This window comes from Staurois parvus, unplaced genomic scaffold, assembly GCF_062004578.1.
Source record: "Staurois parvus isolate SC_StPar_1 unplaced genomic scaffold, SC_StPar_1.0 ptg000151l, whole genome shotgun sequence".
Classification (NCBI taxonomy): Eukaryota; Metazoa; Chordata; class Amphibia; order Anura; family Ranidae; genus Staurois; species Staurois parvus.
In genome coordinates, this window is record NW_028317947.1 from 14,601,564 (window position 1) to 14,619,672 (window position 18,109).

The window sequence follows — 18,109 nt, forward strand, 5'->3', positions numbered from 1 at the left end:
CTCTACTCCGGGGGCTTCACCGAGGGCCGATAGCATAGCTTCCACTCTACTCCGGGGGCTTCACTGAGGGCCGATAGCATAGCTTTCACTATACTCCGGGGGCTCCGGGAGAAGAAATATGGTTCTCCTGCATAGCATCTGCTCTGCCTCCTCCTCCTCCTCTCCCCTGACCACTCACAGAAAGCTTTGGATTTTACGAATGAATCATAGATTTAATATGTTCTGTCACTGGGCAAGGAGAGAAGAGGGGCGGGAAGAGCGCCTGCAATGGACGCTATATCTACTGTGTAGGACAATCATAGCTGAGGCCGGAAGTATATGGAGGGCTATACTGTTGGTGCTCACACAAAAACAAAATTGTTTATATAAAAAAAAAAAGAAGAAGATAGAGGGAGGCGGTATACACCTTGTTGCACTAAGGTTTTGTTCAGAACTATACAGCTGCATCCTGTATATAGGGCAGCTCATTCATTCCATTGGCCCTCCCTGGCAAACTGTGCGCACAGTGCGGTAGCACCATGCAGGTTTGCACACACAAAACCAAGCGTTTGCAGGTGTGTGGGGGCCATTAACAATCAAGGGCAGCCCTCCGTGTGTGTTAAAGTGCTGTTTCTCTGTGGGTCTGGAATGGGCTTGATTTTGCGCACGTTCCCCACCCGCAGATATTTGAACCTAGCATTAAAGTATACGCAAGAGCAAAAATGTAATATATTGCAGCCTACCAGTCTGAAGATATGATAGCTGCTTTTTTTCCCTCCCCCCCATTTTCACCTGGTGATCCTGCCAGTAACCCCCTTCCTGTCTTAGGGTGGCTCCTCTATCTACCTATCTTCAGTGCCCTCAGGAGATGTTAGTCTTCATAAAGCCTTACCACAGGCCCTTTGCCCTCTATCATGAGTTTATTCGCATCAACTGATCAGGCCCCAAAGATGGGGGAGGGGGGGTTCCCTCAAAACATGCTGAGTGTATTTCATGGTCTTAAAGTGGTTGTAAAGGCTCAAGGTTTTTTTTTTGTTTTACCTTCTGTGTGCAGCAGTGCCCCCATCCCCCTCAATACTTACCTGAGCCTCATTGAGATCTTGCGATGTGCATGACAGCCTCAGCTGTCCCGGGTCTCTGCCTCCTCATTGGCTGTGAGAGCAAGTGGGAGCCATTGGCTCCTGCTGCTGTGAATCACAGCCAGTCAGCCAATGATAAAAAGGGGGCAAGGCCAATCTGCGGCTTGTGTGTAAATGGATACAGGGAGCAGCGGGTGCCCCCATAGCAAGCTGCTTGCTGTGGGGGCACCTGACAGACAGGAGGAGCCAGAAGAGCTTGTGGGGGACCTGAGAAGAGAAGGATCCAGGCTGCTCTGTGCAAAACCATCGCTGTTGTCAATCACAACCAGTCAGCCAATATGGGGGGGGGGAGATCAAGAGGTGGCACATAAAGCAGCAGGTACCCCCAAAGCAAGCTGTTTGCTGTGGGGGAACCCGACAGGAGAGAGTGGCCAGGGGACCGAGAAGAAGAGGATCCAGACTGCTGTGTAAAAACCACAACACAGAGCAGCTGAGTATGTTTGTTATTTTCCAAAAAAAAAAAAAAAAATAACCTTTAGAATCGCATTAACCGTTAAACGTTCCAAAAAGTCCTTCAAGTGAGATGAACATTCGTACGTGGCCCTCCTCAGTACACATCCAATAATTTACTGCCTGGGGACTGCACTGTCCACTATTAAAGCCGTATTACACTCAAAAACAAATATGTAATACATTGCAGTTTAACAGTCATTAGATGTGGTGGCTGCATTCGTTTTCATTTTTTAGGATTTTTTCCCCCATTTATTTTACCTTCTGATCCGGCCAGTAACACACTATGGAGTCACCTGTAGAGTTCTGTCTCCTTACACTGTGTGCATCAATAGAAACACACAGCCCCACGCCTAAGATGGCAAAGCACTCCCTGCTCCTCCAAGCTCACAGACTGACTTCAGACTGTCCACTGTTAACTCTTTTCTGTGAAGGCCAAAAGTTCAGCAGAGCAGCACTGAAAACTTGTAAACTGCAAGTGCTGAGATAAAAAATGTACTGAATAGTTAAATTGGTTTTAAACCCAAAACCGAAAATGTAATATATTGCAGCCCACCAATCATTAGAAGAGGTGTCTGCATTAGTTTTCTCTGTTCTCACCTGGTGATCTAGCCAGTAACACACCTACTGTATTAGAGTGCCTCTACTCTGTATGAAGGAGCACAGGGGGCACCTTTTGACAGCAAGCACTTTCAGGCTGGGGGTGAGGGGAGTGTTAGATGTTCTAGCAGATTTCAATACACTAACAAATTGAAGACAAACTCCAGCTCACACTGCAGTTCCAACAAGAGTTTTTTTTTCCTTTTGGGATAAATGTTTTACATGAATATTTAAAAGCTGATCACTGTAAGTACCCATGTCTGTGGTAAATGGTTTGCCGCAACCCTCTTAACTGCTATATCTGCAGGAAGGCTTGCTCTTAAAAAAACAACAGACTTATCGGCAGGATCACCAAGTGAAACTAAAGGAAATAAAGCCTAAAAAAGAAAACTAATGCAGCCACCACATCTAAGAATTGCATTATAATGAATGTTTGCTTTTGGGATTAAAGTGGAACTAAAAATCCGCTGTTTGCCATAAGCAGGTAGGTTTTTTTTTTCAATTGTAGAAGAGAGGTGCAGTGTTTCTTCTACAATAACATACACCTGCCTGCTCTCACCAATCCCCGCATGTACACTGAGCTGCACATGTACAGCGGCTGGTCTGATTCCTGTGTGCCGGAATGATGGCTGCATGCGCAGGAGTGAAGATGGCCAAAAAATGGAACACAGAAAGATGCCTTCAGCTCGGCTTTAAATCACACCGCACGGCGCTGCAGTGCCATGCAGTTTGGTGGGGGAATCTGCGCAGATACATGAGGGGGCCACTAAGATGCCTCACTGAGGAGGCCGAGAGCCACGCCGACAGATGTCCTGCTGCAAGAACTGCAAAGACAGAGCCAGAGGAGTGCAATCAGTACCGGGGAAGCTCAGTTCTGGTGGGAGATCATTGCCTACAATATGTCCAGGCTCTCCGAAACGCGGCCAAGTTCTTCTTGTGTCAGTACTTGTCCACTTCAAACCCCAGAAGATGTGCACCTGTGCTTCACTCCCCCTGTACTCATCTCCGGCTCACTACTGCCAATCACAGAGCTTCTTACAGGGCCCTTGACATCCAGTGAGAAGGCGCCGCATGTCAAACTCTGCTACCCGAGTTAGAAATGCTTGTGAATGGCCCCTTCTGGTTATTTTACTTTACTGTTTGTGTGGGCAGCTGGGGAAGGGTGAACTTGGTAGGGACAGTAAAACTGTGGTTTAGCCTCACATTTTTACCATCCCAACTACCCATCTGAAAGAGACCTAGTTCATACCTATTCCCAGCACCAAGCTTTTGTTTTCTAAATGTTTACGTACTAAAAAGTGTTACTAAACCCAGGACTCTGCATTCACTCTATCTGGTCTCCCCGGACCCTGCATTCACTATATCTGGTCTCCCTGGACCCTGCATTCACTCTATCCGGTCTCCCCGGACCCCGCATTCACTATATCCGGTCTCCCCGGACCCCGCATTCACTCTATCCGGTCTCCCCGGACCCCGCATTCACTCTATCCGGTCTCCCCGGACCCCGCATTCACTCTATCCGGTCTCCCCGGACCCCGCATTCACTCTATCCGGTCTCCCCGGACCCCGCATTCACTCTATCCGGTCTCCCCGGACCCCGCATTTACTCTATCCGGTCTCCCCGGACCCCGCATTCACTATATCCGGTCTCCCCGGACCCCGCATTCACTATATCCGGTCTCCCCGGACCCCGCATTCACTATATCCGGTCTCCCCGGACCCCGAATTCACTATACCCGGTCTCCCCGGACCCCGAATTCACTATACCCGGTCTCCCCGGACCCCGCATTCACTATATCCGGTCTCCCCGGACCCCGCATTCACTATATCCGGTCTCCCCGGACCCCGCATTCACTATATCCGGTCTCCCCGGACCCCGCATTCACTATATCCGGTCTCCCCGGACCCCGCATTCACTATATCCGGTCTCCCCGGACCCCGCATTCACTATATCCGGTCTCCCCGGACCCCGCATTCACTATATCCGGTCTCCCCGGACCCCGCATTCACTATATCCGGTCTCCCCGGACCCCGCATTCACTATATCCGGTCTCCCCGGACCCCGCATTCACTATATCCGGTCTCCCCGGACCCCGCATTCACTATATCCGGTCTCCCCGGACCCCGCATTCACTATATCCGGACTCCCCAGACCCCGCATTCACTATATCCGGTCTCCCCGGACCCCGCATTCACTATATCCGGTCTCCCCGGACCCTGCATTCGCTATATCCGGTCTCCCCGGACCCTGCATTCACTATATCCGGTCTCCCCGGACCCTGCATTCACTATATCCGGTCTCCCCGGACCCTGCATTCACTATATCCGGTCTCCCCGGACCCTGCATTCACTAGATTCGGTCTCCCCGGACCCTGCATTCACTATATCCGGTCTCCCCGGACCCTGCATTCACTATATCTGGTCTCCCACAGTACACACAACATGGAAATGCAATTATGTTAGTAAATATAAACTGCTAAATACCTTTTCTTATCAGCAGTTAGGGCAGTCTTGTGACTTCTATCAGTGTCCAGCAGAGCACTGGTTCAAGCTGGTAGAAGACATTTTCTTTCTGCTCTAGGAGTATGCAGAACCCTTGAACTCTGTCTGGACAGTGCTGATTGGCCCTGTGTTAATCACATGCACCCTCCCAAGAAAAGAAAAAAAAAAAACCCTCTCTAGCAATACACACTAAACTGAGCATGTGCAGAGTGTCTCCACACGATGTCTTATCAGGAGATAAGAGGGGGGCACTGGAAGAAGGGGCGGATCAGAGAAGTCAGGATCAAACAGCCGTTTTACACAATGCAGAGGATTAACCCCTTAGGTTCCACAGTGAGTATAATGAGCATGCTTTACTGCATATACAGACTGATTGTACTGTTGTGGATTACACTTTAAAGCAGAACTGCACTGCATCTGAGCACCATGAACCAAAAATGATGTTTAATTCATTTTTAAAGCAAACTCCCCCATCAGTCCATGTCTCCATGCTTTATTTTGCTAAGAAACTACTTTGAAAAACACCCCTTACCATTTTTGGCTGTGGCCATCTTGAGTAAGGGCAGATGATTCCCGTATCATTTACCTCATGGAATCAGTCTGACCCTAGCTCAGGCATAGGCTGAGCTGAGAACCCTCCCTTCCCTCCTGAAGACTGCCTAGGCATGGAAACTAGGAAGTAACTGAGAAATTAAAAAAAAAAGGTTTAAAACAAGTAAATATGATATGTTTTCCTATTTACTAATGCTGCAGCAAGGACTAAAAATAGTCCATGCTGATTGGGAGAGTGACGTTCCGCTTTAACCACTTCCTGATTGCCTGCACTATACTGAGGACAAGTGACAGTTGTAGGCAAAGCCATGTACCTGTACGCCGCTTTTTCCAGGTTTGGGCGCACACGTGTCCCCTCAGTGGCCAAATGCTGTGATTGCACACAGCAGGAGAGCCTGTCAGCAAGTCCCAGCCAGGACCTGCTGATCGGCTCTCTCCAATCACAGCCTTGACATTCAACACAAAGCTCTGTACAGAGGGAACAATCTCTCTATTTCTCAGGAATAAGAAACAAAGAGAACATTAGTAAAAAGCAGCACACTGTACACATAGCCACACACTGAAAGTGGGGATCCACCCAAAAGTGAAAGCTCCGCTTGTTTACCTCCTCTCCCCCTCAACTGCCACTTTTGGCACCTTTTGGGAGCGAAGGAGGAGAGGGTACCTGGGTTTGACAGGTACCCACTCCTACATCCTGCCCAGTTCGACGCGGCAAAGTGAGCCGGAAGTTCGGCCCCCTCCTGGGAACTTTTACAGGTCCCAGAAGACTGCCAGACCAATCAGGAGGAGCAGCGCGACTCGCACATGTGCAGTGGGCACCAGGCTGTGAAGCCGCAAGCTGTCACATCCTGGTGCCCACAGTAGAGATGGCAGCGCCGTGCAGAAGAGAAGGAGAGAAGGTACGGCGCGGGTGAGAACATCGCTGGACTCCAGGACAGGTAAGTGTCTGTTTATTAGGTCAGCAGCTACAGTTTTTGTAGCTGCTGACTTTTAATAAACAAAAAACCGTCTGGAACTCCGCTTTACCCCCGTGATCTCCCTGGATGTTAACCCCTTCCCAGCCAGTGTCACTAGTACAGTGTATAGTATGATCACTGATCACTGTATTATTGGCACTGGTGATGTCAGTGGCAGTTAGTTCCCTCCCAGGGTCATTTTTAGCCCCGTGATCGCCCTGGATGTTAACCCCTTCCCAGCCAGTGTCACTAGTACAGTGTATAGTATCACTGATCACTGTATTATTGGCACTGGTGATATCAGTGGCAGTTAGTTCCCTCCCAGGGTCATTTTTAGCCCCGTGATCACCCTGGATGTTAACCCCTTCCCAGCCAGTGTCATTAGTAACAGTGACAGTGTATAGTATGATCACTGTATTATTGGCACTGGTGATATCAGTGGCAGTTAGTTCCCTCCCAGCGTCATTAACCCCCCCCCCCCGTGATCGCACTAATGTTAACCCCTTCCCAGCCAGTGTCATTAGTACAGTGACAGCGTATAGTATGATCACTGTATTATTGGCACTGGTGGTATCAGTGGCAGTTCCCTCCCAGCATCATTTTTACCCCTCTCCCAGCGTGACAGCGTATAGTATGATCACTGTATTATTGGCACTGGTGATATCAGTGGCAGTTCCCTCCCAGCATCATTTTTACCCGTGATCGCACTAGATGTTAACCCCTTCCCAGCCAGTGTCATTAGTACAGTGTATAGTATTATCACTGCATTATTGGCACTGGTGATATCAGTGGCAGTTAGTCCCCTCCCATCGTCATTTATACCCCCGTGATCGCACTAGATGTTAACCCCTTCCCAGCCAGTGTCATTAGTACAGTGTATAGTATTATCACTGTATTATTGGCACTGGTGATATCAGTGGTAGTTAGTTCCCTCCCATCGTCATTTATACCCCCGTGATCGCACTAGATGTTAACCCCTTCCCAGCCAGTGTCATTAGTACAGTGACAGTGTATAGTATGATCACTGTATTATTGGCACTGGTGATGTCAGTGGCAATTAGTTCCCTCCCAGCGTCAGTTTGCCCGCCGCACTGCATCACAGTCTCATAAGTTGATTGCCACCATTCGTAGTATAACACAAATTCCAGTATAGATCCCATCGTTTGTATGCGCTATAACAAATCAATCACTATACACTCATGGGGATTTTTAATCAAAGACACATAGCAGAATACGCTTCGGACAAAAATTTATGAAGAATGTTTTTTTTTATTGGACGTTTTATAACAGAATATATATAAAAAATATATTTTTTTTTAATTTTCAGTCTTTTTTCGTTTAGATTGCAAAAATAAATAAAAACAGCGCTGATCAAACACCACCAAAAGGCTATCTGTGTGAAAAAAAATATAGAAGTTTGGGTTCAGCATTGCAATTACCAGGTAAAGTAGCGCAGTGCCGAATAGCAAAAAATGGCCTGGTCATGACCTTTGGTTTAACACTCCTTCCCGGCTCCGAAATGAATACGGAGTTGAATGAAGTTTGTCCCGCCATAACAGTCCCGGAGTCCCACGTGGCCCCCTTTGGACAATGCCTTGCTCAGACGGAGATGTTCCTGACTTTGGGAGATTTCCTCTAACTTCCTGTTGTGTCTCCAAGACAGGAAGTGAAGGGAAATTTCCTCAGGGCTGCAATATAATAACTGGGCATTGGTTGTATCCTGTCTTCGCTCTGTGCACAGATAAAGTTCTGTTTGTAAGTACAGTATAGGGGGGTTGGGTGAAGGGGTCTTCCAGTCAGAAGATGGGGTGTATGGTGGTCAGGATGGGGTGGAGGACACCCCCAGGCTATGGGAAGGTATAGAATGCATTGCCCCTCCCTAGGCCTCGGCCTGCCTGCTCACTGAGGAGCCTTCCCCGGACAGGGCCGGCCTCCTGTGGAGGGAAGTCCATGTATCAGTCAGTATGGAGCTCCTCAGTGCACAGTGCGGCCTAGTCAGCCCCAGAGGCCTGCTCCCAGTACAGGCTTCCCCCAACTCCCCCTCCCTCCACCACCACAGGCCTCAGCCTTCTCCCTCCACACACCAGGCCCGTGTTCCCTTCTCTTACCCTCCCTCCCGGGGTGTCTCGGTCCATGGCTCCCGGTAAGCTTCCTTCCTGTCCTCGGCCTCCTCCTCCTCCGCCGCTCACGTCACTAGACCGAGCGCCCCCCTCCGTGCGCGCTCCCGGCGCCGCGCAGCTACGTGGCCGCTGCCCGCTCCGTGCTAAGGGGGGCGCGCGCCTGCCTTGGCTCGGCACTCGACGAGCGTTGCACGCATGCGCGCTCGATGAGTGGTGGGGAGGGGGGAAGCGAGCTACCTGGTACGCCGGAAAGGCCTGACAGGGCGCATGCGTGCGCGGCCGCGTACGATTTAGCCCATGCGTAGTGGACATTAGAGACCTTCAGTATACTTCGCATGCGCGAGCCTCTAGCGCCTAGCCTGTCATGGGCGCCAGGGTTCCCCTGGGACAATGTGTTTGTAAAAAAAAAAAGGCTAATCAGTTGTCGTTACTCTTTCCTTTTCCCCTAAAATTGCTTCAATTTTTATCTTTTTTTTTATTTCTTTTGCTGGCTACATCGGTCCACGTTTTTTGGGGCTTCGACAAAATGGCGGCCGCATAATCAAATGAAGAAAGGTTGACATTTGTAGGCGGAGCTTCGCCGGTGACACAGCAGTACCCTTGTAACCTCTATTGTACAGACCACTGATTTAAAGGGGCGATGGCTGATTGGCTGAGGATGGCTATTTATGTTTCTTTATATTGCAGGCAAACGTGTCTGAATAAAAATAACTTATTCCAGATATGAATTCAAAACACTACGATAAATGATTGATTTATTTTCCAATTGATCTCTGCCAATCGGTCTATAGTCAACAACCCATTCGATTGATATGACACCCCGGGAAGAGGATTTTGATCAATTGTTAAGAAACAAGAAAGGTAAATTGTCGATCGCATCTCAGTTTCCATCATGTGATTTCATAATCTGATCGATCAGAATGCGATCGTGTTCATGAACAAAGCATCTGAGTGCTGCTGACTGATGCAAGACGATCGATAGTATTCCAGCCCTGGTCAATCAATGCCGTTTGATAAAATCTGATCAAATTTAACGGTGGCCATAGACACTGTGATAAATGATTGCTTTCCTTTCCAATCGATCTCCCCAAATAAGAATAATCGATTGACAGGGAAGTGGATTTTGATCAATTGCTAGAAGAGACAATGGTACGGTCAAATCAGAAATCAATCAAATAGCTATAAATTCCCTTCAGACTTGGACTCGGTTTAGATTGGATTCAATCAAATGGAGTTGCCAAAATTTTTGGTGTATAGATCATTTTTGATCGATTGGATTATGAGGTATCTGGTGGGAAGAGAGATGTGATCGATCACTTATCACCATATCAGGGGCGGACTGACAACTCATGGGGCCCCCGGGCAATAGAGGATCATGGGGCCCCTGTGTCCTTGCCCAAACTCAAAAAAGCCTATGAAAAAGGTACCAGGGGCATCTCATGGGGCCCCCTACTGACCCCAGCCCTCGGGCAGTGCCCGGGTTTCCAAATGGTCAGTCCGCCCCTGCACCATATCTTATAATAAGGCCTGGTTCACATCTATGCAAGGTGCGGTTGATGCGTTTTGCATTTTTTTTTTTTACACTTTTTAATTGCGTTTTTGGGAGGTGTATGTTGTCTTAGGGGAGAAACCAGCAAAAACGCAGAAAAAAACACAAACATTGATTTTTTTTATGCGTTTCTTTGGAAATCTTTGGAACCAAAATGCAACTGGCTGCAGAAAAAAAAAAGTTCCTGACGCTCTCCAGAAAATGCACGTATGTGAACATGACCCAATGTGTTTCCATTGAAGTCTATGGAACCAAAAACACAACCTGCTGCGAAAAAAAAAAAGTCCCTGACCCTTTCCAAAAAAAATGTACCGGTGGAAACCGCTCAGAAGTGAACATGACCCACTGCGGTTTTTATGCATTTCCACTAAAGTCTATGGAACCAAAAACGCAACATGCTGCAAAAAAAAAAAAAAAGTCCCTGACCCAAAAAACGTGGAAAACGTACAGATGTGAACATGACCCACTGCATTTTTTATGCATTTTCACTGTTTCCATTGAAGTCTATGGAACCAAAAACGCAACCTGTGGGAAAAAAGATCCCTAACCCAAAAATTGCATGGGTGGAAAATGCACAGGTGTGAACATTACCTACTACGTGTTTTATGCATTTTCACTGTTTCCACTGAAGTCTATGGAACCAAAAACACAACTTGCTGCGAAAAAAAGTCTCTGACTCTTTCCAAAAAAATGCACTGGTGGAAACCGCACAGATGTGAACATGACCCACTGCCTTTCCATTGAAGTCTATGGAACCAGAAACACAACCTGCTGCAAAAAAAAAGTCCCTGACCCTTTCCAAAAAAAAAAAGCATCGGTGGAAAACGCACAAATGTGAACATGACCCACTGCATTTTTTAAGGATTTTCACTGTTTCCATTGAAGTATATGGAACCAAAAACACAACCTGCTGCGAAAAAAGTCTCTGACCCTTTCCAAAGAAAATGCACCGGTGGAAACCGCACAGATGTGAACATGACCCACTGCCTTTCCATTGAAGTCTATGGAACCAGAAACACAACCTGCTGCAAAAAAAAAAAGTCCCTGACCCTTTCCAAAAAAATGTACTGGTGGAAAACGCACAGATGTGAACATGACCCACTGCGTTTCCATTAAAGTCTATGGAACCAGAAACACAACCTGCTGCAAAAAAAAAGTCCCTGACCCTTTCCAAAAAAAAAAAAGCAGTGGAAAACGCACAAATGTGAACATGACCCACTGCGTTTTTTATGCATTTTCACTGTTTCCATTGCAGTCTATGGAACCAAAAACACAACCTGCTGCGAAAAAAAGGCTCTGACCCTTTCCAAAAAAAATGCACCGGTGGAAACCACACAGATGTGAACATGACCCACTGCCTTTCCATTGAAGTCTATGGAACCAGGAATACAACCTGCTGCAAAAAAAAAAAGTCCCTGACCCTTTCCAAAAAAAATGCACTGGTGGAAAACGCACAGATGTGAACATGACCCACTGCGTGTTTTATGCATTTTCACTGTTTCCATTGAAGTCTATGGAACCAAAAACACAACCTGCTGCGAAAAAAAGTCTCTGACCCTTTCCAAAAAAATGGACTGGTGGAAACCGCACAGTTGTGAACATGACCCACTGCGTTTCCATTGAAGTCTATGGAACCAGAAACACAACCTGCTGCAAAAAAAAAGTCCCTGACCCTTTCCAAAAAAAAAAAGCATCGGTGGAAAATGCACAAATGTGAACATGACCCACTGCGTTTTTTATGCATTTTCACTGTTTCCATTGAAGTCTATGGAACCAAAAACACAACCTGCTGCGAAAAAAAGTCTCTGACCCTTTCCAAAAAAATGCACTGGTGGAAAACGCACAGATGTGAACATGACCCACTGCGTTTCCATTGAAGTCTATGGAACCAGAAACACAACCTGCTGCAAAAAAAAAGTCCCTGACCCTTTCCAAAAAAAAAAAGCATCGGTGGAAAACGCACAGATGTGAACATGACCCACTGCATTTTTTATGCATATTTGCTGTGTTTCCATTGAAGTCTATGGAACCAAAAACACAACCTGTGGGGGAAAAAAAAAAGTCCCTGACCCAAAAAACACACCAATTAAAAGTGCACAGATGTGAACATGACCCACTGCATTTTTTATGCATTTCTTTTAATACGTTTCCATTGAAACCTACGAAACCAAAATTCAACCTGTGGGGAACAAAAAAAAGGTCCCTAACCCAAAAACTGCATTGGTGGAAAAGGCACAGGTGTAAACACAACCTACTGCATTTTTTCAGGCATTTTTATTAATAAGTTTCCATTGAAGCATATGGAACAAAGAACGCAACCTGTTGAAAAAAAAAAAAAGTCCCTGACCCTTTCTAAAAAAATGCACCAGTGGAAAACGCTCAGATGTGAACATGACCCACTGCTTTTTTTATGCATTTCCACTGCGTTTCCATTGAAGTCTATGGAACCAAAAACACAACCTGTGGGGGGGAAGACCCTGAGCCAAAAAACACACTGGTGAAAAGTGCACAGATGTGAACATGACTCACTGTATTTTTTATGCATTTCTGTTATTACGTTTCCATTGAAGCATATGGAACCAAAAACGCAACCTGCTGCAGGAAAAAAAAAAAAAAAAGTACCTTACCCTTTCCAAAAAACATACCAGTGGAAACCGCACAGATGTGAACGGGACCCATAGGAAACAATATATATGTGACTTTTCTATGAGCAAATGCATCAAATCAAAATTAAAACCAAAACTTGTATATACAAAAAAAAAAAAAAAAATTATAAAAAAAACTTGTATATACGTATATGTATTTAATTTTGATTTGATGCATTTGCTCATAGAAAAGTCACATATATATTGTTTAGCTGGCCTTCAAGGGTGAAGGTAGATCACTTTTCTGGGAGATTATAGGTTTAAGTGTTGTGATACAGTATATAAGTATAAGGGACCCATAGGAAACCATATTAAATGGACTGTAGTATGTTTCTGCAAAACTGAAAACGCAGGCCTTACTGATCAATAATACTTCCACCTCTGGCATATAGATCAATCAATTGAATCATCGAATAGCGATCGATTATTCTTATTGGGGAAGATCGATCAGGAAAGAAATCAGCAACATGCTGATAGGAGAGAGAAATGAACTCATCACTGTACTGCTTCTTCTTTCACTGTCCATTCACAGTCTGGGCTCAGAGGAAGTGGGTTGAATGACACTGTCCATCAGACTGAGGGCTTCTAGTGGTAGAAAATGCAGTACTGCAGGGGGAGGAGAGCAACGAAAACTGTTTTTTTTTTTTTTCTATTATTGGACTAATTTTAAAAAAAAAGTATTTTGTTATTTTTGGCTGGAGTTCTGTATTAGGAGCCGGGGCAGACTGACAACTCATGGGGCCCCCGGGCAATAGGGGATCTGTTGTTGAATTGCCTCTGCAACACAGTTTACTCCAGCATGGAAGAGGTTAACTTTATCTCCACTTTTCTTACCACCAACATGCAAGAATTTCTTGATGCAGTTATTGCAGAAGCATGCAAAAGTGCTGCGCAGGGGCGAACTGACAACTCATGGGGCCCCCGGGCAATAGGGGATCATGGGGCCCCTGTGTCCTTGCCCAAACTCAAAAAAGCCTATGAAAAGATAAACAGGGGCATCTCATGGGGCCCCCTACTGATCCCGGGCCCTCGGGCAGTGCGCAAGTTTCCAAATGGTCAGTCCGCCCCTGATTAGGAGATAATCCCTGGAAATCATTAGAAATGTGTCCCCTGTCATGTTTCACATGACTGTCATATGCCTTTAAGTGTTCCTTGTATTTTGTCTCTGCTCCTTCCTGTTCTCTGGTTTAGTTCATGCTGTATAGATAGCCCCACCCCTTTTCCCAGGAATGCATTGCAGCTTCTAGCCTCATCTCATGAAGCAGATCACATTATGATCTTTGACCTATGCGATGTTCATTGTTGGAAGATTCTCTCAGTTTACTGAATAAACTTCACAAGGTATATGAATGTGAGTTAGGGACTTTAGATTGTACACCCCTTGAGGGTTAGGGACTGATGTGAATGTACAATATATATGTAAAGAGCTGTGTAAATTGATGGCGCTATATAAGTACCTGAAATAAAATAAAAAAATCTACAAGGTGTCATCTGATCGAGTCACTGCCTGTGTTATTCAACTAAGATTGGAGTTATCGCTATCTCATCACAACTGTAAGTTAAAGATCACACTTTCAATGCTTAGATTGGAGAGCCGGAACATCCCCCGTCCATGCAAGAGATTCATGTAACTGTCAGTAAAGTCGATACAAATCTGTTGAATTGCCTCTGCAACACAATTTACTCCAGCATGGAACAGGTTAACTTTATCTCCACTTTTCTTACCACCAACATGCAAGAATTTCTTGATGCAGTTATTGCAGAAGCATGCAAAAGTGCTGCGCAGGGGCGGACTGACAACACATGGGGCCCCCGGGCAATAGGGGATCATGGGGCCCCTGTGTCCTCGCACAAACTAAAAAAAAAACCTATGAAAAAGGTACCAGGGGCATCTCATGGGGCCCCCTACTGACCCCGGGCCCTCGGGCAGTGCCCGAGTTTCCAAATGGTCAGTCCGCCTCTGGTGCTGCACATAAGACCTACCCGAGTTAGTCGAAAAATAGCAAGAAAACTACTTCATGGCTTTCATGAATTTGGTACAGAACTGATTAATTTGGCCAGCCAGAAAAATGTCACTTTATTGAATTGCCTCCACTGTATATAAAGTCCTTTGCTTACCTGTTACCTTCTGCTGTATGATTAAGCCCTGCTTCCCTGCAGTGCAACTTGTCATGTGATTTGACAGTTTCAAATCGCATGACAAATCGCACCTGGTTGTCGGCGATGGAACCATTCAAATCGGTGTGACTCCGACTTTGCGGTGCCACACTGATTTGGAAAAAAAATTTTTTGTGATTTCAGGTGCGACTTGCATAGCCATCTGTGCATGAAGTTGCAGAGATGTCTGCAAAAGTCGCACTGAGATGAGGCTTTGAAATCAAGTGAAGTAGATTTCAAGGTCAGATCCAGTGTGAACCAGGCTAAGGGTCCATTCACACTACAGTGTGTTGGGACACACATATGTATTCACATCACATGATGCATTTTAACCCCATCACGCCTAAGGGTAAAACAAATCTAAATGCCTAAGCACAGGGGCGGACTGACAACTCATGGGGCCCCCGGGCAATAGGGGATCATGGGGCCCGTGTCCTCGCCCAAACGCAAAATAGCCTATGAAAAAGGTACCAGGGGCATCTCATGGGGCCCCCTACTGACCCCAGGCCCTCGGGCAGTGCCAGAGTTTCGAAATGGTCAGTCCGCCCCTGCCAAAGCACAATTTTGCAATGTTGACATGTGTTAGTAAAACCATCCATATCATCACAACTACTTTGTACAGCCAGGTGGATTATACCGCGTTTGTTTCAGGACAAATTAGGCTTTCATTTGGTGGTAAATGGGAATGGATAGCTCCTAATTTTTTTTTATTATCAAAGGAAACTGGCCCAAAATAGTAAAAAAAAAAAAATCTTTTTTTTTTTTATTTAGCTGAGTGTTTCTTGTTACCACCATAACCTACCACCAAAGAACAGCCCAAAATAAATTCTCCAGCTCTTGACGATCACAGCGGTACCATATATGTGTATGTTATTTGTTGTTTGTACCCGTAGTACAGCCCAGAAACAATAGTGCGCATTTGTTTTTGTCTTTTTTTTTTTTGTTTACCTAAAACACACCGACACTGACATTAACGCTAACTGACACCAATTTTTTTTTTTTAAATCCTGACCTTTGACCCAAACACTAACCCTGGTACTGAACTAGATCAAACCCCGATCTAGGTATTTTTCTTTATTTTTTAATAGTTATCTTTTTTTTTCTCTCTATGTCAGGAGTTAGATACAATGTATATCTCTCTTCTCCATTCATAGAGAGAAAAAAACAAGGGGGCCGGGCTGCACAGTGACTGATCACTGTGATAGCCAATCAGAGGCTATCACAGCAATCACGTGACCTGGAATCGGGTGTCCTGGGTCCCGATCGTTAGAACGGGACCCGGGACTCTCAGTGACACCGCAGTCTCTGTGCTGGGAGTGCGCCGAGTACTGTGTCCGCAGTCTCTGGTCATCTCCTGTACTGTATGTCCGCGGTCTCTGGTCATCTCCTGTACTATGTCCGCAGTCTCTGGTCATCTCCTGTACTGTATGTCCGCGGTCTCTGGTCATCTCCTGTACTATGTCCGCAGTCTCTGGTCATCTCCTGTACTGTGTCCGCAGTCTCTGGTCATCTCCTGTACTGTGTCCGCAGTCTCTGGTCATCTCCTGTACTGTATGTCCGCAGTCTCTGGTCATCTCCTGTACTGTATGTCCGCAGTCTCTGGTCATCTCCTGTACTGTATGTCCGCAGTCTCTGGTCATCTCCTGTACTATATGTCGGCAGTCCCTGGTCATCTCCTGTACTATATGTCCGCAGTCTCTGGGCATCTCCTGTACTGTGTCCGCAGTCTCTGGTCATCTCCTGTACTGTGTCCACAGTCTCTGGTCATCTCCTGTACTGTGTCCACAGTCTCTGGTCATCTCCTGTACTGTGTCCGCAGTCCATTGGTTTAGAATATTTTTTTTCTTGTTTTTCTCCTCTAAAACCTAGGCGCGTCTTATGATCAGATGCGTCTTATGGAGCGAAAAATACGGTACATCGCAGTGTGCTTACATGCATTGTGTCATGTTGCACAAAAAAAAATAAAAAATTAGTAGGGCATGTTCTACTTTTTTTTTTTTTTTTCTTCAGCATAGGGCAGCGTACATCAGCCCAACATACTGGTGTGAACTGCTCCTATTGAAATACATTGCTTTTACAATGCATATGTGTTGCCATGCATTGATCAAACCATGCCAGTGCATCTGGTGTGAACAGAACTTAAGTCAATTTCCAAGCAAATCATGTCAGAGGTGGGATCCCAGGTGGATGGTGAAGAGTACATAAGCATTGGGGAGAATTGGCTGGGAGATTTTCCCTGCACTAAGCACTGTGTACTGAAGAGTCTACATCAGGCCAGTGACAGATTCATTTGAACGGAAACCTGTGCTGGAGACTGCTGACATCACGTATGCAGTAGAGTAGGGAAATTTACAGGAACTAGACCATCTCATCAGTGCAGCATTTTCTAAATGCAGAGCTTAAAATAGGAACAGAGCACAGGAGGGTGGGTCACTTTCTTGACAAATGTAGTAGATAATTTAACTCATAAGTGGAGATTTACTAAAACTGGAGCACTCAGAATCTGGTGCAGCCAGGGCAGGGACAAGGGGTGGGCAGAAGGGGAGGCTGCCTTGGGCAATGTGGTATCATGTGAGGTGTGTGGGCATGACGGGGGCACTAGTCCTCCTCCTGAAGCCAACGACGGGGGCACTAGTCCTCCTCCTCCTGAAGCCAACGACGGGGGCACTAGTCCTCCTCCTGAAGCCAACGGTAGCGCACTAGTCCTACCTACCCCAGCAATGGACAGCTTGAAAATATCTTCAACTTTCTGTTGTAGGGTGACAACGCACTTGCTCTGTACTGTATAAATGGAGGAGCAGTGTTGTCACCCTAGAACAGGAATTTAGAACACCCACTTCTCTCCATAAGGATGGAGTGTTCTTTAGTTCACAGGGAGAGCTGGAAACAATGTAACTGATGAGAGTCAGCACATGCAGAGTAAATATGTAATTAAAATTACCAGAAAATGGGACACAGAAGTGGGGGAAAAAAAAAAAAAAAAAAAAATCTGCCAGGGGATATAACCGCATATTTGCGTACCTGTCTGTGTGCTGCGCGCTCCCAGCACAAGACCGCGGTGTCACTGAGAGCACCAGGTCCCGTTCTAACGATCGGGACCTGGAACTCTCGATTCCAGGTCACATGAACACTGCGATAGTCTCTGATCAGTCACTGTACAGCCCGGCCCCCTTGTTTTTTTCTCCTCTATGAATGGAGGAGAGAGATACATTGTATCTCTCTAACTCCTGGCATAGAGAGAAAAAAAAAGTTTTTTTTTTTTTTTTTGTTTTTTTTTTTTACAAAAAGTATTAAAAAAAAAATACCTAGATCAAGGTTTGATCTAGTTCAGTGCCAGAGTTAGTGTTTGGGTCAAGGTTTAAAAAAAAAAAAAAAAAAAAAAAAAAAAACACCTGGTTTCAATGTCAGTTTTAGGGAAAAAAAAAAAAAAAAAAAGGACAAAAACAAAATGCGCACTATT

General features: G+C 45.9%; 1 protein-coding gene across 1 annotated transcript in view; it reads right to left on the reverse strand.

Annotated features, from left to right (window-relative positions):
- The window catches only part of ZNF652 (zinc finger protein 652), a 75,508-nt gene extending 67,022 nt beyond the window's left edge, over positions 1 to 8,486 (reverse strand). Inside the window, exon 1 of the mRNA XM_089674487.1 lies at positions 8,287 to 8,486. The gene's annotated coding sequence lies outside the window, so the exon portion shown is untranslated. The remainder of the gene's footprint in view (positions 1 to 8,286) is intronic.
- Between the last annotated feature and the right edge of the window lie 9,623 nt (positions 8,487 to 18,109).